A 27,454-nucleotide genomic window follows, 5' to 3' on the forward strand; every position below is an offset into this window, starting at 1 on the left:
CATATTACATTAATAACAAATCTTACATAAATCATAAGAGTGCTTGATACTGCTTGTATTTAAATAAGAATAATAAACCTCACATTGAATCAGGTGACATACTCTTGGCTGCCTGTCACAAGCCTCACCCATGCGTCACCATTGTCAATCAATCACTGTTTAACCTTGGAGAGGACCGCAGATGTGGGTAACCCCCCCCCCCTTTTAGGGGAGACCGGATGCAATGGACGTCGAGTGGGTCTGACATAATATTGTGAAAGTCCAGTCCATAGTGGATCTAACATAATAGTGAGTGTCCAGTCCATAGTAGGGCCAGCAGGAGACCATCCCGAGTGGAGACGGGTCAGCAGCGCAGAGATGTCCCCAACCGATGCACAGGCGAGCGGTCCACCCCGGGTCCCGACTCTGGACAGCCAGCACTTAATCCATGGCCACCCTAGGCTGCGCAGTGGTGTGCTTTTACTTTGAAGCCTGACTTTTTGCAAGCAGCGGAATGTGCATTAAGGCGATGGTTACCAAGTGGACTGGAAGATGTGCTGTAGGAAATGCTGTAGAAGAAGGACAAAGTATCCATGGTCAAAATGCTGTGTTAATTGTGCAGTGATGGACACTTTGTAATTGGATCCTTTTTTTTTTATATAAAGCACTTTTCACAGATACAAATCACAAAGTGCTGTACAAAACATAGATGAATTAAAACAAGCAGAGGTAACATCCTAAAAAGGAAAAAAAAAAAAAGTTAAAACATCCATTAACTGAAAGCTTTTCTAAAAAGCGAAATCATCAAATGTTTTTTATAAGAGTCAACAACAGATTTAACAGCTGTGCTGAGCAACATGGTCGTCATACAATGGGCCACGATCCCGTTGGGACGGCGTGGCGCAGTTGGGAGAGTGGCCGTGCCAGCAACCTGAGGGCTCCCGGTTCAATCCAAACCTTCTACCAACCTCGTCACGTCTGGTGTGTCCTTGAGCAAGACACTTCACCCTTGCTCCAGATTGGTCATGGTTAGGGCCTTGCATGGCAGCTCCCGCCATCAGTGTATGAATGTGTGTGTGAATGTGGAAATAGTGTCAAAGCGCTTTGAGTACCTTGAAGGTAGAAAAGCGCTATACAAGTATAACCCATTTACCATTTAAAGGAGCCCTATTATGCAACACTTGCCTTACATATTGATACCTATTTTTGTGTATTTGGCATCTGCATAGTCCCGAAGAGTTGAACTCAAACCATGGAGGCATGGCGGGGATACAGTGTTTATAAAATAATCTTGCCTTCTTTCAATCTTCTCCTGAATGAGCCAGATGGAATTTGCAATTTTTTTCAATTGGTGACGTCAATGAATATATCCATATAGTAAAGTTTTACCCGAAGAGCTTTGCGCATGTCTGCCGTTGTAGTCAAGTAAGTTCCGTCTTTTTCTCCATCTTCGTGTTGCACATGCATCCTCCGCTGTTGCCATTTCTAATACCAAATAGCCTATACAACTTTAAATTATATTTGTCAGTTCATCAAGGATTTATTTTATGATTTCTTTATGAGTTCATTTTTTAAATGAAGTGTAATATGGCAGTCAACCATCAGCTTTGCTCGCTTGATGATGATGTACTATAGTTGGACATACATCCTCTCAGAAACAAGCTGGAGAAAATGTAGATGTTTCAGAAAGGCAGAAGTCTTCTTTGTCTTTCTCGTTGAATTAAATACAGCAACATCACAAAGTACCAGAGGGGTGGACTCGAGTCATGAATTTGATGACTTTAGACTCGACTTGACAAATTGTAAAGAGACTTGCAACTTGACTTAGACTTTAACATCAATGACTTGTGACTTCACTTGGACTTGAGCTTTTTGACCTGACAAGACTTGCTACTTACCCCAAAACCCAAAGATTAAAAAGTTATTCAGGAGCGCTCCGTATCTTTCATTGTGTACGTGTGTGTCTGTCAGCGTGTGTGCTGCCTGTCAGTACAACATCCAATCAAATTAGATCCACGTTGTTTTCATCCCACAGCATTCATCCAATCAAATTGCAGGTAAACCAACGAAGAAGAGATGTCAAACAACGCGGCAGTGAGGAAAAATTATCATGCCAAAGATAGTTTCGTTCGGGTAATAAAACTACGAGTTGGTTAACAAAAAACGAATTGCAGTATGCCAAACATGCGGTTGGAAGATTACAGACGGAGACGCAACAACTTCCAACTTCGTTCGACATTTGAAGTTGCACAAAGAACAGTAAGTTTTGAATGTAAGCTAACGTTTATTGGCTAAGTAACGTAACTTTTATTTGCTGCTGTGTAGGCTGTAAACTCACAGCTAACGTTAAAACCATAGACATCTTATAAGTAGACGCAGCATCAAGCGCTACTGGCGCTGACGAGACGCCGGGCCGCCATCTTGGAGTGGTGATCTGCTCCATATACATCTTATAAGTAGACGCAGCGTTGGCTGCTGTGACGCGAGAAATTCAGCCGCCATCTTGAAGTGGTGATGAGGAGCCGGCGAGCAGCCTAAACTGACAGTTGACAGGTAGAAAACAAAGATGCCAGGCTGGTGTTCAGCGTTTTCCTGCTCAAATGAGCGGACTGTTGAAAATAGGGATCGGGGGATTACTTTTCACAAGTAAGATTTAACATTAACATACTTTTGGTTGTATTTTGTGAAAATAATATTACCACAGAGTTGAGAAGGAGCAAAGATCTTCAATAGTACTGAAGTCGTAGCCGCTAGCAAACAAGAGTATGACCATAATAAAATTGCTTGTCAATGAAATTAATTACATTTAACAATGTCATACTTGAATAACATAAAGTTGAAATAAATGATGAAGATAAAGATTGTAAAAGCCAACAAGGGTAAAAATTAGGACGACAGTCCAGATTGTGTAGGGGGGAGGGGTAATATAGACTTTATATGTGTTTATGTTTAAGTATTTGGCAGACGCTTTTATACAAAGCGACATACATAAAAAATACATACAAAACAATCACTGTAAACATGATCATTTAAGGGAAGAATGTAATACAAAATATCAATACAAAGTGTCAAGGCAGAATAAACTCTCTGCTGCTGCAGCAACAGAGATACAGTCTATAGGTCCCTAAGATATATAGATATCTAATGTATTCATATGTTGTTTATGTAGGATATACTCATGTATATATAACCTAATCATATTGTTTCTTCAATTTAAAAATAGCTGACCGTTTTTTCCCCCCTTCTCTGGGATTATATTCCCAGTTTTGATCTCGGACGTCTGGTCACTTATAGCATATAAGAATTTTATATTATTGTTAAGCAAAATATGAATAATAAAACACGCCAAAACATGTGTCCTTTATCATAGCTACACGTATGACAAAAAAACGCGTGAAAATCAGTGGTATTCAGTGAGGTAAAATGAATTAAATGCGCTGACAGTTTATTGCTCCTGCTAAATGAATTGCACTGAATGGAGCGGATCACCACTCCAAGATGGCGGCTCTGCGTCTCGTCAGTGCCAGTAGGCAATCGCGGTCGATGCTGCGTCTACTTGTAAGATGTCTGTGGAGCGGATCATAGACATTACTAATAGACATCGCGGGGGCAGTAGTTTAAAGGCCTACTGAAATGAATTTTTTTTAATCAAACGGGGATAGCAGATCCATTCTATGTGTCATACTTGATCATTTTGCGATATTGCCATATTTTTGCTGAAAGGATTTAGTATAGAACAACGTCGATAAAGTTCGCAACTTTTGGTCTCTGATAAAAAAAACCTTGCCCCTACCGGAAGTAGCGTGACGTTGTCAGTTGTTCACTCCCTCATATTTTCCTATTGTTTTCAACGCAGCTAGAGCTATTCGGACCGTGAAAGTGACGATTACCCCATTAATTTGAGCGAGGATGAAAGATTCGTGGACGAGGAACGTTAGAGTGACGGACTAGAATGCAGTGAAATACTTTTTTTTTTTTTCGCTCTGACCGTAACTTAGGTACAAGCTGGCTCATTGGATTCCACACTCTCTCCTTTTTCTATTGTGGATCACGGATTTGTATTTTAAACCACCTCGGATACTATATCCTCTTGAAAATGAGAGTCGAGAACGCGAAATGGACATTCAGTGCCTTTTATCTCCACGACAATACATTGACGAAGCTCTTTAGCATCTTTAGCATGAGCTAACGTGATAGCATCTGTCTCAAATGCAGATAGAAACAAATAAATAAATCCCTGACTGGAAGGATAGACAGAAGATCGACAATATTATTAAACCATATACATGTAACTACACGGTTAACAGATCTCAGCCTGGCAAAGCTTAACAATGCTGTTGCTAACGACGCTAAGGCTAACTTAGCAACCGGAGCTCACAGAGCTATGATAAAAACATTAGCGCTCCACCTACACCAGCCAGCCGTCATCTGCTTTGCTCAGCAACACCCTTGCTCACCTGCGTTCCAGCGATTGACGGCGCGACGAAGGACTTCACCAGATCATCCGTGCGGTGGGTCTGCTAGCATCGGCTAGGCGTCTGCTAGCATCGGCTAGGCGTCTGCTATCCGAGTAAGTGGTCCTTGTGTTGCTACAGCTACCTACAACGTTCTTCTTTGCAGCCTCCATTGTTCATTAAACAAATTGCAAAAGATTCACCAACACAGATGTCCAGAATACTGTGGAATTATGAAATGAAAACAGAGCTTTTTTGTATTGTATTCAATGGAGAAGGCATACCTCTGTTCCCCGGGCTACGTCACGCGCATACGTCATCCTTCGAAGGCTTTTTCAACCGGAAGTGTGGCGGGAAATTTAAAATTGCACTTTATAAGTTAACCCGGCCGTATTGGCATGTGTTGCAATGTTAAGATTTCATCATTGATATATAAACTATCAGACTGTGTGGTCGGTAGTAGTGGGTTTCAGTAGGCCTTCAAGCAGAGAAGCCCAGACTTCCCTCTCACCAGCCACTTCATTCAGCTCCTCCTGGGGGATCACAAGGCGTTCCCAGGCCAGCCGGGAGACATAGTCTTCCCAACGTGTTCTGGGTCTTCTCCTTGGCTTCCTGCCGGTCGGACGTGCCCCAAACACCTCCCTAGGGAGGCATTCAGGTGGCATCCTGAGCAGATGACTAAACCACCTCATCTGGCTCCTCTTGATGTGGAGGAGCAGCGGCTTTACTTTGAGATCCTCACAGTAAAGCCGCAGAGCTTCACACCCTATCTCTAAGGGAGAGCCCCGCCACCCGGCGGAGGAAACTCATTTCGGCCGCTTGTACCCGTGATCTTGTCCTTTCAGTCATAACCCAAAGTCCATGACCATAGGTTAGGATGGGGACGTAAATTGACCGGTAAATTGAGAGCTTTGCCTTCCGGCTCAGCTCCTTCTTCACCACAACTGATCGATACAGCGTCCGCATTACTGAAGACGCTGCACCGATCCGCCTGTCGATCTCACGATCCACACTTCCCTCACTCATGAACAAGACTCCAAGGTACTTGAACTCCTCCACTCCGGCAAGATCTCCTCCCCAACCCGGCCGGATATGGCACTCCACCCTTTTCTGGGCGAGAACCATGGACTCGGACTTGGAGGTGCTGATTCTCATCCCAGTTGCTTCACACTGGGCTGCGAACCGATCCAGTGAGAGCTGAAGATCCTGGCCAGATGAAGCCGTCAGGACCACATCATCTGCAAAAAGCAGAGACCTAATCTTGCAGCCACCAAACCGGATCCCCTCAACGCCCTGACTGCGCCTAGAAATTCTGTCCATAAAACGTATGAACAGAATCGGTGACAAAGGGCAGCCTTGGCGGAGTCCAACCCTCTCTGAAACCAAGCTCTGACACTGATCATACAGGGAGCGGACCTCCACAATCAGACAGTCCGAAAACCAATACTCTCTGAGCACTTCCCACACGGTCGAATGCCTTCACCAAGTCCACAAAGCACATGTAGACTGGTTGGGCAAACTCCCATACACCCTCAAGGACCTTGCCAAGAATATAGAGCTGGTCCACTGTTCCACGACCAGGACGAAAACTACACTGTTCCTCCTGAATCCGAGGTTCGACTATCCGGCGTAGCCTCCTCTCCAGTACACCTGAATAGACCTTATCAAGAAGGCTGAGGAGTGTGATCCCACGATACTTGGAACACACCCTCCGGTTCCCCTTCTTAAAGAGAGGAACCACCTGCCAATTCAGATGTACCGACCCCGATGTCCATGCGATGTTGCAGAGTCTTGTCAACCAAGAGCCTCACAGCGTCCAGAGCCTTAAGGAACTCCAGGTGGATCTCATCTAACCCCCGGGCCTTGCCACCGAGGAGCTTTTTAACTACTAGCTTTAACTACAACCTCAGCCCCAGAAATGGGAGAGCCCACCACAGATTCCCCAGGCACTGACGTGTTGGTGGTATTGAGGAGGTCTTTGAAGTATTTCCTCCACCGATCCACAACATTTGCAGTCGAGGTCAGCTAAACACCATCCCCACCATACACGGTGTTGACAGTGCACTGCTTCCCCTTTCTGAGGCGGCGGATGGTGATCCAGAATCGCTTCGAAGTCGTCTGGAAGTCGTTTTTCCATGGCCTCCCCGAACTCCTCCCATGTCCTTGTTTTTGCCTCTGCGACCGCACACCGCTTGGCCTGTCGGTACTTGTCCGCTGCCTTCGGAGTCCCATGAACCAAAAGGACCCGATAGGACTCTTTCTTCAGCTTGATGGCATCCTTCAACGCTGGTGTCCACCAGCGGGTTCTTGGATTACCGCCACGACGGACACCAACCACCTTGCGACCACAGTTCCATTCGGCCGCCTCAACCATAGAGGTTCGGAACATAGTCCACTCGGACTCAATGTCCAGCGCCTCCCTCGTGACATGTTCAAAGTTTTTCCGGAGGTGGGAATTGAAGCTTTCTCTGACAGGAGACTCTGCTAGACGTTCCCAGCAGACCCTCACAATGCTTTTGGGCCTGCCAGGTCTGTCCGGCATCCTCCCCCACCATCGCAACCAACTCACTACCAGGTGGTGATTGATAGAAAGCTCCGCCCCTCTCTTGACCCGAGTGTCCAAAACATGAGACTGCAAATCCGATGACACAACTACAAAGTCGATCATGGAACTGCGGCCAAGGGTATCCTGTTGCCAAGTGCACATATGAACACCCTTAACAAACATGGTGTTTGTTATGGACAATCTGTCACAAGCTCAAAAGTCCAATAACAAAACATCATTCGGGTTCAGATTCGGGCGGCCACTCTTCCCAATCACGCCTCTCCAGGTTTCACTGTCTTTGCCAATATGAACGTTGAAGTCCCCCAGTAGAACAAGGGAATCACCCGGAGGAGCACTCTCCAGTACTCCCTCGAGTAAATCCAAAAAGGGTGGGTACTCTGAGCAGCTGTTTGGTGCGTAAGCACAAACAACAGTCAATACCCTTCCCCCAACTCGAAGACGGAGGGAAGCTACCCTCTCGTCCACTGGGTTGAACCCCAACGTGCAGGCTCTGAGCCGGGGGGCAAGAAGAATTGCCACCCCAGCCCATTGCCTCTCACTGTGTGCAACGCCAGAGTGGAAGAAAGTCCAGCCCCTCTCGAGAGAAATGGTTCCAGAGCCCTTGCTGTGTGTCGAAGTGAGTCCGACTATATATAGCCGGAACTTCTCCACCTCGCGCACTAGCTCAGGTTCCTTCCCACCCAGCGAGGTGACGTTCTACGTCCCAAGAGCTAGCTTATGTTGCCAAGGATCGAACCACCACGTGCCCTACCTCGGCTTCCACCCAGCTCACATCGCACCTGACCTCTATGGCCCCTGCTATGGGTGGTGAGCCCATTGGAGGGCGGACCCACGTTGCCTCTTCGGGCTGTGCCCTCGCCATTGTGCCCCACCTCTAGGCCTGGCTCCAGATAGGGGCCCCGGTGACCCGCGTCCGGACGAGAGAAATCTGGGTCCTTTGTTTTTATTTTTCATAGAGGTCTTTGAGCTGCTCTTTGTCTGATCCCTCACCCGGGACCTGTCTGTCTTGGGAGACCCTACCAGGAGGCATAGAAGCCCCCGGACAACTTAGTTCCTAAGATCATTGGGACACACAAACTCTTCTACGATGATAAGGTGGCAGCTCAGAGAGGAGAAAAAACAATACAATGATTTGAAAATCCTTTTCAACTTATATTCAATTGAATATACTGCAAAGACAAGATATTTAATGTTCACACTGAGAAACTTTTTTTTTTTTTGCAAATAATCATTAACTAAGAATTTAATGGCAGCAACACAGTTGGCACAGGGGCATTTTTACCACTGTGTTACATGGCCTTTCCTTTTAACAACACTCAGTAAACGTTTAGGAACTGAGACCAATTTTTGAAGCTTTTCAGGTGGAATTCTGTCCCATTCTTGCTTGGTGTACAGCTTATGTTGTTCAACAGTCCGGGGTCTCCGTTGTCGTATTTTACGCTTCCCACACAGCAGAAGACTGCTATACGGATCCGCCTTCAAGTCGCCCAACCCGCGTTACTGTCACATTCGTTTTGGCTCCGCCTAGAGGATACAGCTCCGCCTCTGAAAATTGTACGGTCAGAAAGCGGATCCTGAGCAGACCCGTGTCTGATTCGCGTACGCGGACGCGCAAACTAAACCGGCGCGCGCCGCCTAGAGTTATAGGCTCCGCCTACGCGCGCTGAGCCGACCAATGTCTGCACCCGCAGACGTGGACGCGCCTACTAGCGTGTACGCGCATGAGCCAAGATGATCATTTCTGGGCTTTCTTTGCTGGAACACGAACGTAAGTATAGATTTATTGATTTATTGCTACATTCACAGTAAAGATCGGCCTTTGTGTTTCCATCATCATTTATGTATGATTGTAATGACGTTGTTTGATATTAGGACTAGCAGTAAAACTTTATATTCTGTAAAAAAAAAGGCTATTTTATTTAAAATGGAATAGCAATTTCGGCAGAATAAGTTATGGTAGTTAAGTAAAGTTTATTTGCTGTGTATTTTTCTTGATGCAACGCAAGTTTCCATTCACTCCGAGCGCCGCCTCCCAGAATGCTTTGCATGGGGACGTGCGTCTGACGTCACGTATCCAGAAAATTCAAAATGGCTGCACGCGGGAGGTGATCGAGGCGGGTGGTTTTCCGGTGGGCTGGTTGGTGCGAGACGGAAGGCGGAAGTAAACCAAAAGCGGTAGCTAAACACGTGAGAGTATCCAAATCTTCTTGGCGGTTGTGCATAAACTGTTTTGTGACTGGATCGAGATGGAAGGGGATAGTGACGGGATGTATGAGGAAGGTATGGACGTGGATAGGACTAGAGGGGAGAAAGGAAAGAAGGGGAGTGGAGGGCATGAAGGAAAGTCGAGTGCTAAAAGAGCCCACGAAGAAGTAGAAAAAAGGAAAAAGACTATGGAAGATAATTATAGGATTATATATACATTTAAATCAAGTCAAGACATGAATGACATAAGTTTAATGACACTGGTTAATGGGTTAAAGAAGGACATCGGAGAGGTGGAAATAGCGAAGGTGCTTAGGGACGGACGACTTTTGATTAAATGCAAAAATGGAGAGCAAAAAAGTAAAGCAATGCGGTTGCAAAAACTGTGCAAGAAGATAAAGGAAAAAATGGAAGTGGGAGAACGAAAGGGGGCAAGAGGAGTAGTGACAGGAATTCCAAGAGGTGAAAATTTAGAAGAATTGAAAAGACAAATAAAAGGGGGAACTGTCAAGATGTTGACAAGAATGATGGCATATAGAAATGGAGAAAAGACGGAGAGCGAATCAGTATTAGTACAGTTTGTCGAGGAAGTCCTCCCGCAGAGAATTATGATTGGGTTTTTAAGCTTTTATGTTAGAGCTTACGTTCCACCCCCAGTACGCTGCTTCAAGTGCCAACGCTATGGGCACATAGCCAGTGTGTGTCATGCTAAGTTGAGATGTGGAAGGTGTGGAGGGGAGCATGAATATGGACAATGTGGAGATAATGATCTGGTCAAATGTTGTAACTGTGGCGGGAATCACACAGCAGCGTATGGGGGATGTGTCATTAGGAAACAGGCAACAGAAGTACAGCAAATCAGAGTAGAAAGAAATATTACATACGCAGAGGCAGTTAAAGTAAGAAATCAAGAAAGTGCAGAACAAGATAGAAGTGAGAATAGTTCAGAACGAGACAGAAGTGGCAATAGTTCAAGTAATAAAAAACAAGAGGCAACAAATACAGGACTTTCTATGGACAAGCTAGTTGTGTTCCTGGCATATGTCATAAACTGTACAGAACAGGCAAGAAATAAAACTGAGAAGATCAAAATAATTGTCAAAGCAGCAGCAAAGTTCTTAAATTTAAAAGAACTATCTTGGGAACAGGTACAAGGTGAACTACAGAGAGTAGATGAGACAGAGTCATGTTACCACAATCCAACGCCATGTTAATTATTCAGTGGAATGCCAGAAGTTTAGTAGCAAACGGACAGGAACTAAAGGGATATATTAATAATATGAAAAATAAACCACATATAATATGTATTCAAGAAACCTGGCTGAAGCCAAAATTGAGCTTTATAATAAAAGGATACGTAACAGTACGTAAAGATAGGAATGATGGGCAAGGAGGAGGATGTGCCATATTTATTAAAGAAGACATGCATTATACAATATTAAAAGAAAAACAAGAACTAGAAATAGTAGGGAATAATAAAAAAAGATACAAAGTGCTAAACTTCTATAATCCGTGTAAGAAATTACAAATTCATCAACTAGAAAAAATAGTCGAGCACTGGAGTGGCAATATCATTTGGTGTGGTGACTTTAATGCACATAGCACAATGTGGGGTGAAAGGGATGACTGGAATGGGGAAACATTGGAAGCATTTTTGGAGGAAAAAAAACTGGTGTGTGTGAATGATGGGTCGGGAACCAGATTAGATGTAGTTACGGGTAAAGAAACAGCAATAGATTTAACACTGGTGTCACAAGGGTTAGCAGGAAAGGTAGAGTGGGAAGTAAATAAAGACAGCACTATAGGAAGGGATCACTACCCAATCTTCATTCACATAAACATAAACCAAAGGACAGAAAGCACTAAAAAAGAAGGAAGATGGAAGTATAATCACGGTGATTGGGGACAATTTAGGGAAAGTACCGACATGACATTAAAGGAAGTGGATATAAATCAAGATATTGAACAACTGAATACAGATATTACAAAGTGCATAATAGAAGCAGCCAAAAAGAGCAAACCAAGGAGTAGTATGGGGAAAAGAAGGAAGATAGTGCCGTGGTGGACACAAGCGTGCACAAACGCAATAAAAGAACGGAATAGAGCATTTAGAATATTGAAAAGAACACATAATTTCCAAGATTTGATCCAATATAAAAGGCACCAAGCTAAAGTAAGGTACGTTATTAAAAAGACAAAAAAACACTATTGGAGAATGTTTTGTGAATCATTAAATAGAACTACTCCTTTAGGCCAAGTGTGGGGAATGATCAAGAAAATGTCAGGGATCAGAAGTGAACTTAAAAATCATGTGATGAAAGATGGGACACAGTGTGTGGTAGAAAATAAAGAAAAAGCATAACTTTTAGCAAAGACATTTGTTAAAGTGCACAGTAATGATAATTTGAGAAATGTAGAAAAACAAAAGAGAGAAGAAACAATTAGTTTAAATATTGGGGAAATGGTGGAAGACAATGATAATAGTTTAACCAACACTATAGATATGAAATTTTCTTTGAATGAAATGGTTCGAATATTGAAAAAGGTTAAAAATACAACACCAGGAAAAGACCAGGTGAGTTATCAGATGATCAAAAACTTAAGCAGCATTGGCAAAGAAGTGGTCTTGAAATTATATAATAGGATATATGAAGAAGGGAAATTACCAGCAGAGTGGAAAGAAGCTGTAATAATTCCGATATGCAAACCAGGGAAAGACCCGGAAGAGGCAGGTAATTATAGGCCAATAGCATTGACCTCAAATTTGGGTAAAGTAATGGAAAAAATGACTAATGAAAGACTAGTATATTATTTAGAGTCAAAAGAAATAATAAAAAACTACCAAAGTGGATTTCGCAAAGCAAGAAACACAAACGACCCAGCAGTGCAGCTGGAAGAGGAAATTAGAAAGGGACAAATAAATAAAGAAAGTATAATTGCAGTATTTTTTTATATAGAGAAAGCTTATGATATGTTGTGGAAACAGGGGTTGCTGATAAAACTAAATATAATTGGGATTAGAGGGAAAATGTACAGATGGATAAAAGACTTCTTAACAAGTAGAAAAATATTAGTAAAAATAGAGAATGAATACAGCAGAGTATATGAAGTGGAAAATGGGACCCCGCAAGGTAGTATAATAAGTCCAGTATTATTTTCAATAATGATAAATAAAGTTTTTAGTGAAGTGGAAGGGTTAGTGGATGTGGCACTGTTTGCTGACGACGGAGTGATGTGGAAGAGAGGTAGAAATACTAATCATATAGAAAAGAAGATTCAAAAAGCGGTAAATAAAGTTCAAGAATGGGGAACGGCGTGGGGTTTAAGATTCTCTGTTGGAAAGACAAAAGTCATACATTTTACAAAGAGGAAAGTACAAAACAAGATCCAAATTGAACTCTATGGGGAAAATATAGAAGAGGTACAAGTATTTAAATATTTGGGTATATGGTTTGATAAAAATATTAACTGGTCAACTCACATCAGCAAAATAGTGGAGAAAAGTAAAAAGGTGTTAAATATAATGAGGGCTTTGAGGGGTAAAGACTGGGGGGCTGATAGGCAGACATTGAAAGCAATATAAATCAGTTTAATACGATCTGTTATTGATTATGGATGCATTATTTATCAATCTGCTGCAAAAACATTACTTGGGAAAATAGACAGGATCCAATCACAGGCTTTAAGATTATGTTGTGGAGCTACTAAATCAACCCCAGTTGCAGCATTACAAGTAGAGATGAATGAAAAACCTTTAGATATGAGGAGAGATCAACTGTCAGTAGTTTATTGGGCAAACTTAAAAGGGTCCAAGCAAGGACATCCAACCCATCAAGTACTATTAAACTGCCAAGAAAAAGAGAAGAAAAAAATGAATAGTTTTGGGTGGATAATAGGAGACCGATGTAATAAAGTTCAAATTGATAACATTAAAGTTAGCCCTACAGTACCAATCCCCGCAATACCACCGTGGATGTATGAAAACCCAAATGTAAACATGCAATTACTAAAGAATAGAAATTTAAATAGTCACCAGATAGAACAATGGATTGAGGAAACGTTTTTAGACAACATCATGGTGTACACAGATGCATCAAAAACTATAAATAATAAGGTAGGAGCAGCAGCTGTTATTCCACAAGGAAACATAGTATTAAATAAAATAATTAGTGATAAATCATCTGTTTTTACGGGAGAATTGGTAACAATTTATATGGCAATTAATTGGATAGAAGAAAATAAAGCAAGAAAAGCAGTCGTGTGCTCGGACTCCAGCAGTGCATTGACTAGCATAAAAAACATTGCGTCAGAAACAAGACAAGATTTAGTTTATGAAATAGTTCAGGCAGTTTACAGAATAAATAAAGCGGGAGGTGTGGTAACATTTCTTTGGGTTCCTGCTCATGTAGGAGTTGAGGGGAACGAATTAGCTGATAAGTACGCAAAACAAGCAACCACTAAAACAGAAGTAAACATGGAGATTAAGCACAGTAAAGAAAAAGTGAAGAACATCATTAAGATAGAACACAATAAAAAGTGGCAGGATAATTGGAATAAGGAAACAAAAGGTAGAGAGTATTACAAAGTCCAGAGGAGAGTAGGTGTAATGAGAGGAGGCAATAGAAATAGGAAGGAAGAAGACATTATTACTAGAATGAGATTAGGACATACATATCTAAATAGTTCATTGAAATTGATGGGGAAACATGCTACAGGACTGTGTGATTCTTGCCACCAGATAGAAAATGTAAGACATGTTTTAATACATTGTAGAAAATATAATAGAGAAAGGGAAATACTGGGAAATAAGTTAGCGAAAGAGAATATTAGGTTAGCAGTGGAAGATATATTAGGATTGCACTCAGAACACACAGGTTATAAAGCAATACACACATTTTTTAAAAACACGGGGTTAAATAAAATAATTTAGAGTAGGAATCCACCTCGATCCACACTCCATTACAGTAGGTGGCGGTAATGCTCACCACAAGGTTGCTTGCCAACCGCATTAAAATCACAACAAGAAGAAGAAGAAGGTGATCGAGGCGGGACCGAAGAAAAGTGGAAAAAGAGTGTTATTCGTCAAAAAACCCACACAACGACGGTCATTTTTTTGCCGTGCTATTGTAAAATTGTATTTTATCTGTGATTTGTGTTCTGGGGGACCCCGACTCCAGAATTTGAAAGTTTCCCGCGTGAAGCCGGTGAGTAGTAGTAGTAGTAAATGAACGTTTCAAAAGTTCAATACAGTTAACTTAGGCTATCTTTTGTTAGACGCTGTGAATGTGTGTAGGTTACATGCTACGATATTCCACATATTTCCAACTGGTTGAAACGAAAGCGTATTACTTTATTGTCAGTGTTGTTTAGGCCCAGGTCGCTAACGTTACTTCGTTAGTCAACAACGTAACGTTAACAGAGTGGAAACAGCCGTTCTTTGCTATTAATATGAGTGCGTATTATTTCTTTCTTTATTCTTTAGTGGAGCTCGAGATCCTGTTTACTGTGGACTAGCTGTGTGTGACGCCCTGTTGTTTTTGTTTCCATTAAAAAAAAAAAGATATGTCTATTATGTGTTAATTGTAGAAAACAATATAAAATGAGGTGATGTGAGTGGGAAAAATTGCTGCACATATTAAGGATCCTTTTTCTTGATCTATATTTTTGTTATTTGCTGATGTATATATTTTATATACTGTTTTTTATTTAATTAATTTATTAGAGAGTATTTTATGCTTTATTTACCTTTTTTATTATTTTATTTACTATTATTATTATTATTTCCACATGTAAGCATAAATAATTGATCATATTAGTACATTGTTTGATTGCTTTGCTTAATCCATTCCATAATTTAATTCCACATACTGATATACTGAAGGTCTTGAGTGTTGTACGTGCGTACAAATGTTTTAAATTACATTTCTCTCTAAGATTATATTTCTCCTCTTTTTTTGAGAAGAATTGTTGTATATTCTTGGGTAGCAGGTTATAGTTTGCTTTGTTTATAATTTTAGCTGTTTGCAAATTCACTATGTCGTGGAATTTCAGTATCTTTGATTCAATAAATAAAGGATTTGTATGTTCTCTATATCCAACATTATGTATTATTCTAACTGATCTTTTTTGTAACACTGTTAATGAATGAAATGTACTTTTGTAATTATTTCCCCATATTTCTACACAATAACTCAGATATGTAACACTAGGGAGCAGTAGAGAATATGAAGTGATTTTTTGTCTAGAACATGTTTTGCTTTATTCTTTATTGACGTGTTTCTTGCTACTTTATGTTGTATATTTTTTACTTGAGATTTCCAGTTCAATTTATCATCAATCATTATACCTAGAAATTTGGTTTCATTTACTCTTTCAATTTCTATTCCGTCTATTTGTATTTGTGTTTGACTTTCTCTTCTACTGTTACCAAATAGCATTATTTTAGTTTTACTGAGATTCAAAGATAGTCTGTTTTTGTCAAACCATCTTTTTAATTTGTTAATTTCTTCTGTTATTATTTGTATTATCTTCTGTGTGTTCTCTCCTGAACAAAACGCTGTTATATCATCCGCAAATAATACTAACTTTAAATCTTTTGTAACTTTACAAATGTCATTTATATAGACATTGAATAATTTAGGTCCTAATATTGATCCCTGAGATACACCACAGGATATATTTAGCGTTGTAGACGTGTGTTTGCCTAGCTTCACGTATTGTTTCCTGTTCGTTAGATAACTTCTTATCCAGTTTAAGACTAACCCTCTAATGCCATATCGTTCTAGTTTTTTGATTAAAATATTGTGATTAATTGTGTCAAATGCTTTAGTTGGATCCATAAAAACTGCTGCCGCACATTTTTTACTATCTATTGTATTGGTAATTTCTTCTGTAATTTCAATTAAAGCCATTGAAGTTGAAACATTAGCTCTGTATCCATATTGGTTCTCTTCGAGTATTATATTTTTATTTATGAAACTCTCTAATCTGTTATTGAACAGTTTTTCAATGATTTTAGAAAATTGTGGAAGTAAAGAAACAGGTCTATAATTTGTAAATTGATGTTTGTCTCCAGTCTTATAAATTGGTGCAACTTTAGCTGTTTTCATTTTGTTTGGAAATGTACCTGTTTGAAATGATAGGTTACTAATATACATCAATGGTCCTGAGATATCTTCAATAACCTTTTTTATCGTTTCCATATCAATTCCGTTACAATCAGTTAAAGTCTTAGATTTAAACATTTTTCACGATTGTAACTATTTCCTCCTGTGTCACATTACTGAGGAACATGGAGTTGGGATTTGCAATCTGAGGCAGAGAATGAGGAGCTGCCAGAAAAAAGGAACAGGAAGCCAGTGTAAGTGTGTTCCGTCTTGTTTTTGTCATGTTTCTACAGTAATAGGAAGGTTATTTCCGGTAGCATTCAAAAATAGACCAAAGATGCTTGTACTATATGTATATTTGGCAATTTTGGTATTGCAATAATCCTAATGATATGGTTACCCAACAGCCATCGTCTCGGGGACTCGGATGATAGCGAAGAAGACCCGGGGAATGGTGACCTCGCATCTCTGGGGTTGGCAAGCCAATTGCACAGGCATTGTAAGGAATAATCTCTTAACATCGAAAAAAATGAAACCACCACATTAATATTAAAGATATGGTTAACATTCTTAGTGCTAAAGATATTCCCCTCTCCTTGTATCCCTTCTCCCAGCTCCACCGTCTCGCCGAGTGCCAGCAAGAGTCATGAGTACTTGTCAACTCGACTCCTCAACTGGAGATAACTTTCTAGGTAAAGACTGATCTCCGAAATAATATCTCAGCATCCAGTAACCATGGTTAACAGATCACAACCATTTAATACCAATGTATCTCCCTTAGCACCTCACCATGGGGAAGGACGTATTCATATGCCTTCACCAGCACCTGCATTAAACATGCAGAGAGTTACACAAGGTAGGGACTGATCTTTGTATACACTACACCCATAATTTCAAACCCTACTTTACGATTGAGCTGAAGTTCTGACTATTATGACCTGCACTTATACCTTTTTTATAGTTCTTACCACCTTGGGGCACCATTCAGGTAAAATCTCAGCTCATCTTACTTGCTTATTTGTATACACTAACACCTGTGCATGCTTTTTGTCCACGTTGCCTGTCCACCTATGGGATTTTCCAAATAAGTGTTTAAAGAGCATTCCTCAACTTTCTCAGTCTTTTTTGCCACTTGTGCCAGCTTTTTTGAAACATGTTGCATTCATCAAATTCCAAATGAGCTAATATTTGCATAAAATAACAAAGTTTTCCAGTTCAAACGTTAAGTGTTTTGTCTTTGCAGTCTATTCAATTGAATATAGGTTGAAAAGGATTAGCAAATCATTGTATTCATTTTTTATTTACGATTTACACAACATGCCAACTTCATTGGTTTTGGGGTTTGTATGTATGTATTGTATGTACTTGACAAACAGGGGTGAAAATGAGGAAGAAAAGACCAACAATTTATGTGAAATTGTTCTCCTTTACAGCATGTCTTCTAAATCGATATCTTACGACTGGCATCGATGTGGATGAGTTTGACAATCTATGCAACTCTGAGTAAGTTTTGAAAATTACATTTTGGCATTTTATATTATTGTAACCACCAAACTGTATTGTTTTATTGTATATTGTTTTTAGTATTGATTAGGATGATGTGACGTGGTATCCACAATTGACACAGCATCCGAGTCTGACTCTGAAGAGTATTTCACCCTTGAAAAGGACAAAGACCAGGATGATAGTGATGATGACCCCTTTCCGTCAATTTGTGTATGGTATGTTTCGTAATATCTGGCATTTAGAAATGTTCACTAAAATTGTAATTTCACTGTTGGTTTGTATCAAAACAGGAGTGATGGTGCTCTGAAGAATATAACATTGGATGCACTACCCATAATTTGTATGAAAGAAGTAGTGCATGGTATTTGTGATGACACTGATATACCAGATGACACAAAAGAAGGAAAATCGAAATTTTTGATTCATCTCAACCAATAAGTGTACAACAGTCACCGAAACCAACCACTCAAGAAGGTAGTTGATGGCACACTGCAGTAAGATGTTGATTTTTACCATTGTGTTGTTCACAACTAAAAAAATTGTTTTTTTGTCTTTTATGTAATTTTCTTATAGGTGCCAGAAGGTTTACAATAAAAACAATTCTAAGATGTGGAGCATGTAAAAGAAAGGAAAGATTACCACTACATACCTGACCTTTAAAGGGCGATTATACGAAATAGACTTTCATCTTCTGAAGGATTATTTAGGATGACAACTAAAATGCCTGATGACCCCTGTCGCTTTGGTGTTCTCTCTGGTACAGCAGCCCAACTACAGAATAACTCATGCAAAGGCAACGCAGAAAAGGAATTGGTTAGTGCTTGATTGATAGAGATGGGAATCTTTGGGCACCTCAAAATTTGATTATGATACAGAAGCTATGATTTGACTACAAATCAATTATTGATGTATCTTTAATTTATGTAATTTATATTGATGCATTTTTACATTTCTTTTCGTTTCACAAAATAGGCATTCTTCACTTGCAACTTTTAAAAACAGAGAAACGAGAAACAGTTGATTTACATTTACTAAATTCATGAAAATGTGTGCAAAACTGGATCATAGGTGCCCTAAAATAAAGGAGCTGGTCGGAACTCTCGTCGCTGCGGTCAGCCAAATTTTAGGACTGGCTGCATTACTTTATTTACAACAAATAAATAATTGATTTTTGACGTTTACTAATCGATTCTACAATCGCCCACATTTGAATTGCGATTAATCAAAAAATCGATTATTTCCCCTAGCTCTATAACTTTAAATATGTGGTATATCTTTAATATTTTTGATATAAAAAAAAAATAAAAAAAATGTGTAAATAACCACAAATTTGCAGTCCTTAGTCTGTGCTCTTTTACAGGTGAACCTCTATAAAGGGAGTACCGGTACATCAAAACATCAAGGATCCATCCACCAATCCATTCTTAGGGTCTCGGGTGGCTGGAGCCTATTCCAGCTGCACTCGGGTGTAAGGCGGCGTTCACCGCTGGACAAGTCGCCACCTCATTGCAAGGTCAACACAGATAGACAGACAACATTCACACTCTAAATTCTCAGAATCCATATATTTGATTGAAAAATAACATGATTATTCTATAGTAATAAATAAACACAATGCCTATATGATGTGATGTACTTTTATATTTTTTAACTGTTAATAATAACACCCACTACCATATAAAATAAATGCAAATGTTTTAGTTACACCCTGCTAGGTATATATCCTATATAATGTCTGTTTGGATCAGGATATTTGTCACAAATTTTACATACGTAGGAACTTGGTATTACCACCCAAGAGAACCATATTGCCACAGAACAAACTGCCTGTAGGTACCATACCAAAATTGGCAGTTGCTTTATCCTGGACATCTTCAAGAGCTCTTATGTCATTCCACATTCTCCCAGCTAAACGGAGAGCAATTATCCTTAGCTTCCGTCAGCCTACCCCAGGGCAGCTGTGGCTACGAAAGTAGCTTACCACCACCAAGTGTGAATGAATGATGGGTTCTCACTTCTCTGTGAATTGCTTTGAGTGTCTAGAAAAGCGCTATACAAATCTAATCCATTATTATTATTATTATTATCCTGATGTTGTCCACAACATTTTTTTCTATGTCTGTTGGCATTTCTCTACAGTTCTGGAAGACACACCGCTGTGGTTAGCCTCTCGGTGGTCCGGGTGGTTGTTGGCAAAACTATATCAAATATTAAACTAAGATCCCCTTGTAAGAGATTTGGAAGTTAATGTGACTGCTTCAGGTTTAGTTGACCAATTATTTCTTATAAAATATAACATTTGTTATTAAACAAATATAACTGTTGTCCAATTTCCATACAGTATAGTAATAATTGCATTAAAAATATTCATTCGCACTACGTATGTGGTCTACATCACATGAAGTAGACGATTATTCTTAGAAAAACTTGAAATACTAGAAAGCTTAGAATTTTAACTTGTGATGTTGCCAATAAACAAACACATAAACACAGTAGTTTGCCAACTCCATATATCACTCGCAAAACCACCAACCATGATAATCCTAAACATCTCATTATGTGAATTAAAACGTATTTAACGATTTATTGAGAACTTTATTCATTTTTATCAATGGATTTAAATTGTGTGTACAATTTGAGAACAGGAAGTGAGAAAATATGGTTGGAATTGCTATGAAATTAAAAAGAGGTAAAATAAAATAAGATTTGCTTCTTTTTATTCCTTTTTGGACATGTTACGAGAAACTGGAAATATGTACTGTATAATTTTGTAACAGTATACTTGTTCAAAATAAACTTGAACCATCGACCATATTTTTGATCCTTCAGCTGCCAACCGGAAGAATTACCTGTCATGCATCGTGTGGAGCCGCTCCTTAAAGTGGTCCTATTATGCAAAACTAACTCTTCTTACCTGTTGGTACCAGTTTTTGGGTATGTGGGATCCCCACAACTCCCAGAAATGGGAACACAAACCATGAATGCATGGCATAATTATTTTCAAAACAATCGTACCTTTTTCAAAACATACTCCAAACGAGCGGTTTGAAATTTGAGACTTTAGTGACATGTTGAAGTGTTGACAGAGCCTGAGCTGAAAACATCTGTTACATATAAAACAACCGCTCTTATCAGTGTGGGACATTTAACATACTGCTGTAAATGAAGCTATTCCTGGCAAACTGGAAACAGGTACTTTGACATATCCATACAAATACAGTGTGTGGAACATGTCAATTATTTATTAGCAGAAAGAGATACCTGTTGGTATATTTACCTGATGCAGGTTAGATAAAATGGCCACAGATGCTGAAAATAGTATTTTGGTGTTTAAAAAGCAGGTTGGAAATGTATTATTTAATATTTTTTCAATTTACATTTTATTTATTTTTTCCTCTCATGCTCTGTTTGTCTGTTTCTTGTGTGTATGTGTCGCTGCCCCGGTGTGCATTGCTGATCGCAGTCTGCTGAGGTGCTACGGCATGCCGGCTGTGGGCATGGGGCTGGACCCTTATGGCCTTCTACCGGATGGGATGCGTGGTGGGTGGTGGGCTGGGGGGCCTGGACGTTTGGTGGCACTGGGCATTGGTGACGACCAGGCTTGGTTTTTTTTAGAGGGGTTAGTGGAGTGGATGTAGGTGGGATCTACTACTTGGGGGCGGTCGGACTGGTGGTGAATTGGCATGGGTGCCTGCTGCGCGCCGAGTTACAGGTCATTGCCTCCCTTACCCGGGGCGGCTGCGTGCTGTTCGCCTCTCGGTGGCGGTCTCCGGTGCGGTCTGCGGCTATATGGGATGTGGCACTCGGCGTGGTCGGGAGCGCGTTAGGGTGTTTGGTTGTCCGATGGCTCGATTAGGCTGGGCTGTGGATGGAGTTGGGGTTGGTGTGTGCATTGTTGCAGTTTGCGGGGTCGGTCGCTCTTTTGTTTCGATTTCAGCAGCAGCGGATGTTTGTACTGCGGATGGGCGGTGGTGGTTGCTGTTCTACCGGTGGTTGGCGTTGCTGTGTTGGGCTGGAGTGGTTGGGGTGTTATTGGTGGCCGTGTGCCGATGGAGTTATGGGTACTGGCTGACGTTAGTGTTGAACTAACTTGTGATTGTTGATGTGTAATTTAGAATATCCTGTGATCCAAGTGGACTCAACCTCTCACAATTTGCACTGTTACACTATATTTTGTTTTATGGTCAATATAAATGTCCTCACTTGTTGCAATGATGCTAATGCTGCCACAGTTTGGTTTATCAACCAAATGGTTGGAAACAGTCACATTGGATATGCCAGTTACTTTCAGGGACATCCCATAAGAAATATTTTGACTGTTTTCTGTTTATTTTGCATTTAAAAAGAGATTATTGCAGACAATACATATGTGAGACGAACTACAAAATGTGAATATGATAATAGTTACTGTAAAGCTGTATTTTAAAGCACAATATACGATCACACCCAAACATAACACCCATCCATCCATCCATCTTCTTCCGCTTATCCGAGGTCGGGTCGCGGGGGCAGCAGCTTAAGCAGGGAAGCCCAGACTTCCCTCTCCCCAGCCACTTCGTCCAGCTCCTCCCGGGGGATCCCGAAGCGTTCCCAGGCCAGCCGGGAGACATAGTCTTCCCAACGTGTCCTGGGTCTTCCCCGTGGCCTCCTACCGGTCGGACGTGCCCTAAACACCTCCCTAGGGAGGCGTTCGGGTGGCATCCTTACCAGATGCCCGAACCACCTCATCTGGCTCCTCTCGATGTGGAGGAGCAGCGGCTTTACTTTGAGCTCCCCCCGGATGGCAGAGCTTCTCACCCTATCTCTAAGGGAGAGCCCCGCCACCCGGCGGAGGAAACTCATTTCGGCCGCTTGTACCCGTGATCTTGTCCTTTCGGTCATAACCCAAAGCTCATGACCATAGGTGAGGATGGGAACGTAGATCGACCGGTAAATTAAAAGCTTTGCCTTCCGGCTCAGCTCCTTCTTCACCACAACGGATCGATACAGCGTCCGCATTACTGAAGACGTCGCACCGATCCGCCTGTCGATCTCACGATCCACTCTTCCCTCACTCGTGAACAAGACTCCGAGGTACTTGAACTCCTCCACTTGGGGCAGGGTCTCCTCCGCAACCCGGAGGTGGCACTCCACCCTTTTCTGGGCGAGAACCATGGATTCGGACTTGGATGTGCTGATTCTCATCCCAGTCGCTTCACACTCAGCTGCGAACCGATCCAGCGAGAGCTGAAGATCCTGGCCAGATGAAGCCATCAGGACCACATCATCTGCAAAAAGCAGAGACCTAATCCTGCAGCCACCAAACCAGATCCCCTCAACGCCTTGACTGCGCCTAGAAATTCTGTCCATAAAAGTTATGAACAGAATCGGTGACAAAGGGCAGCCTTGGCGGAGTCCAACTCTCACTGGAAACGTGTCCGACTTACTGCCGGCAATGCGGACCAAACTCTGGCACTGATCATACAGGGAGCGAACCGCCACAATCAGACAGTCCGATACCCCATACTCTCTGAGCACTCCCCACAGGACTTCCCAAGGGACACGGTCGAATGCCTTCTCCAAGTCCACAAAACACATGTAGACTGGTTGGGCAAACTCCCATGCACCCTCAAGGACCCTGCCGAGAGTATAGAGCTGGTCCACAGTTCCACGACCAGGACGAAAACCACACTGTTCCTCCTGAATCCGAGGTTCGACTATCCGGCGTAGCCTCCTCTCCAGCACACCTGAATAGACCTTACCGGGAAGGCTGAGGAGTGTGATCCCACGATAGTTAGAACACACCCTCCGGTTCCCCTTCTTAAAGAGAGGAACCACCACCCCGGTCTGCCAATCCAGAGGTACCGCCCCCGATGTCCACGCGATGCTGCAGAGTCTTGTCAACCAAGACAGCCCCACAGCATCCAGAGCCTTAAGGAACTCCTGTCATGATCCTGGGTCCGGATCATGTTTGTTTTGTGTTTTCTGGTAGTTTTGGACTCCTTTTGTTATTGCCTGTGCACTTATGAGTTTGTTTCATCACCATGGTTACTTATTATTTTCACCTGCCCTGCACGCGCACCTGTTACTCATCAGAGACTATTTAGTTCTGCCTTTTCCGGTCACTCGGTGTGGAGTCATTGTTTTTGCGTCACACTTTTCCCAAGTAAGTTTTGTAGTTCCATGTCATAGCGTCTGTTTAAGAGATTATAGCCTCTTGTGTTTTAGGCAAGCCTGCCTTTCTTTTTGTTGTGTTGCCTGTACTGTTGGTAGTTTGGATTACTTATGTTAATAAACCAAAGCCTACCTTCACGCTGTCGTCCGGAGCCGTCTTGTTGCGTTGAGAGAACGAACCTCAGCAAACTGCACCCCCGTTGTGACAACTCCGGGCGGCTCTCATCCACCCCCGGGGCCTTGCCACCGAGGAGCTTTTTAACTACCTCAGCAACCTCAGCCCCAGAAATAGGAGAGCCCACCACAGATTCCCCAGGCACTGCTTCCTCATAGGAAGACGTGTTGGTGGGATTGAGGAGGTCTTCGAAGTATTCCCTCCACCGATCCACAACATCCGCAGTCGAGGTCAGCAGAACACCATCCTCACCATACACGGTGTTGATAGTGCACTGCTTCCCCTTCCTGAGGCGGCGGATGGTGGTTCAGAATCGCTTCGAAGCCGTCCGGAAGTCGTTTTCCATGGCTTCCCCGAACTCCTCCCATGTCCGAGTTTTTGCCTCCGCGACCGCCGAAGCCGCACACCGCTTGGCCTGTCGGTACCTGTCCGCTGCCTCGGGAGTCCTATGAGCCAAAAGAACCCGATAGGACTCCTTCTTCAGCTTGACGGCATCCCTCACCGCCGGTGTCCACCAACGGGTTCTAGGATTACCGCCACGACAGGCACCAACTACCTTGCGGCCACAGCTCCAATCAGCCGCCTCGACAATAGAGGTGCGGAACATGGTCCATTCGGACTCAATGTCCAGCACCTCCCTCGTGACATGTTCAAAGTTCTTCCGGAGGTGGGAATTGAAACTCTCTCTGACAGGAGACTATGCCAGACGTTCCCAGCAAACCCTCACAATGCGTTTGGGCCTGCCAGGTCTGTCTGGCATCCTCCCCCACCATCGCAGCCAACTCACCACCAGGTGGTGATCGGTAGAAAGCTCCGCCCCTCTCTTCACCCGAGTGTCCAAAACATGAGGCCGCAAATCCGACGACACAACTACAAAGTCGATCATGGAACTGCGGCCTAGGGTGTCCTGGTGCCAAGTGCACATATGGACACCCTTATGTTTGAACATGGTGTTTGTTATGGACAATCTGTGACGGGCACAAAAGTCCAATAACAAAACACCGCTCGGGTTCAGATCCGGGCAGCCATTCTTCCCAATCACGCCTCTCCAGGTTTCACTGTCGCTGCCAACATGAGCATTGAAGTCCCCCAGTAGAAAGAGGGAATCACCCGGGGGAGCACTCTCAAGTACTCCCTCGAGTGAATCCAAAAAGGGTGGGTACTCTGAGCTGCGGTTTGGCGCGTAAGCGCAAACCACAGTCAGGACCCGATCCCCCACCCGAAGGCGGAGGGAAGCTACCCTCTCGTCCACCGGGTTGAACTCCAACATGCAGGCTCTGAGCCGGGGGGCAACAAGAATTGCCACCCCAGCCCATCGCCTCTCACTGCCGGCAACGCCAGAGTAGAAGAGAGTCCAGCCCCTCTCGAGAGAACTGGTTCCAGAGCCCTTGCTGTGCGTCGAAGTGAGTCCGACTATGTCTAGTCGGAACTAGCTAAGGCTCCTTCCCCCCCAGCGAGGTGACGTTCCACGTCCCAAGAGCTAGCTTCTGTAGCCGAGGATCGGACCGCCAAGTGTCCTGCCTTCGGCTGCCGCCCAGCTCACATCACACCCGACCTCTATGACCCCTGCTATGGGTGGTGAGCCCATTGGAGGGGGAACCCACGTTGCCTCTTCGGGCTGTGCCCGGCCGGGCCCCATGGGGACAGGCCCGGCCACCAGGCGCTCGCCATCGTGCCCCACCTCCGAGCCTGGCTCCAGAGGGGGGCCCCGGTGACCCGCGTCCGGGCGAGGGAAATCTGGGTCCATAGGTTTTATTTTTCATTGAGGTCTTCGAGCTGCTCTTTGTCTGATCCCTCACCTAGGACCAGTTTGTCTTGGGAGACCCTACCAGGGGGCATAAAGCCCCCGGACAACATAGCTCCTAGGATCATTGGGACACGCAAACTCCTCTACCACGGTAAGGTGGCAGCTCAGAGAGGAGCCAAACATAACACTGTTTTGTAAAGTTAAACAGTTTTTTTATTGTGTAATACGTATGAGAAATAATAAGCCTTCTAATGGGAAATCCTGTGACCCCAGTAGATTCGCCATCTCACAATTTGCACTGTGTTACAGGCAACTACAATAAACAAAAGCATAATCCACCTGATTGTCCGTGAATGTTGAAGCGATAGCAGTGTGGAGCTGCAATTTTCCACATAAAGTTGTGGACCGTCACACATATAGACAAAACAACCATTCACACTCACATTTACAACGATGGATAATTACTTAATTATCAATCAATCAATCAATGTTTATTTATATAGCCCTAAATCACAAGTGTCTCAAAGGGCTGTACAAGCCACAACGACATCCTCTGTACAGAGCCCACATACGGGCAAGGAAAACTCACCCCAGTGGGACGTCAATGTGAATGACTATGAGAAACCTTGGAGAGGACCGCATATGTGGGTTACCCCCCCCCCCCCCCCCCCCTCTAGGGGAGACCGAAAGCAATGGATGTCGAGTGGGTCTGACATAATATTGTGAAAGTCCAACACATCAGCGAAAGTCCAGTCCATAGTGGGGCCAGCAGGAACCATCCCGAGCGGAGATGGGTCAGCAGCGTAGAGATGTCCCCATCCGATGCACAGGCTAGCGGTCCACCCCGGGTTGGGAGCAGAGTAGAAAAGAAAAGAAAAGAAACGGCAGATCAACTGGTCTAAAAAGGGAGTCTATTTAAAGGCTAGAGTATACAAATGAGTTTTAAGATGAGACTTAAATGCTTCTACTGAGGTAGCATCTCTAACTTTTACCGGGAGGGCATTCCATAGTATTGGAGCCCGAATAGAAAACGCTCTATAGCCCGCAGACTTTTTTTGGGCTCTGGGAATCACTAATAAGCCGGAGTTCTTTGAACGCAGATTTCTTGCCGGGACATATGGTACAATACAATCGGCAAGATAGGCAGGAGCTTGACCGTGTAGTATTTTATACGTAAGTAGTAAAACCTTAAAGTCGCATCTTAGGTGCACAGGAAGCCAGTGCAGGTGAGCCAGTATAGGCGTAATATGATCAAACTTTCTTGTTTTTGTCAAAAGTCTAGCAGCCGCATTTTTTACCAACTGTAATCTTTTAATGCTAGACATAGTGAGGCCCGAAAATAAAACGTTACAGTAATCGAGACGAGATGTAACGAACGCATGGATAATGATCTCAGCATCGCTTGTGGACAAAATGGAATGAATTTTAGCGATATTACGGAGATGAAAGAAGGCCGTTTTAGTAACACTTTTAATGTGTGACTCAAACGAGAGAGTTGGGTCGAAGATAATACCCAGATTCTTTACCGAGTCGCCTTGTTTAATTGTTTGGTTGTCAAATGTT

General features: G+C 42.6%; 1 long non-coding RNA gene across 5 annotated transcripts in view; it reads left to right on the plus strand.

The window, feature by feature from the left end:
- Positions 1 to 13,712: 13,712 nt before the first annotated feature.
- LOC133645312 (uncharacterized) overlaps positions 13,713 to 27,454 on the plus strand; it is a 44,555-nt gene continuing 30,813 nt past the window's right edge. For 2 of the 5 annotated variants that reach the window (XR_009824975.1, XR_009824974.1), the window contains exons 1-10: positions 13,713 to 14,408; positions 16,492 to 16,564; positions 16,718 to 16,809; positions 16,925 to 17,002; positions 17,092 to 17,166; positions 17,272 to 17,298; positions 17,744 to 17,813; positions 17,895 to 18,031; positions 18,107 to 18,290; positions 18,390 to 19,329. This is a non-coding gene — a long non-coding RNA (uncharacterized LOC133645312). Of the gene's footprint in view, positions 14,409 to 16,491; positions 16,565 to 16,717; positions 16,810 to 16,924; positions 17,003 to 17,091; positions 17,167 to 17,271; positions 17,299 to 17,743; positions 17,814 to 17,894; positions 18,032 to 18,106; positions 18,291 to 18,389; positions 20,539 to 27,454 lie in introns of those variants that run through there. The other 3 variants (XR_009824976.1, XR_009824977.1, XR_009824973.1) reach the window with 3 other exon arrangements.

Source organism: Entelurus aequoreus, unplaced genomic scaffold (assembly GCF_033978785.1).
Source record: "Entelurus aequoreus isolate RoL-2023_Sb unplaced genomic scaffold, RoL_Eaeq_v1.1 HiC_scaffold_36, whole genome shotgun sequence".
Taxonomy (NCBI): Eukaryota; Metazoa; Chordata; class Actinopteri; order Syngnathiformes; family Syngnathidae; genus Entelurus; species Entelurus aequoreus.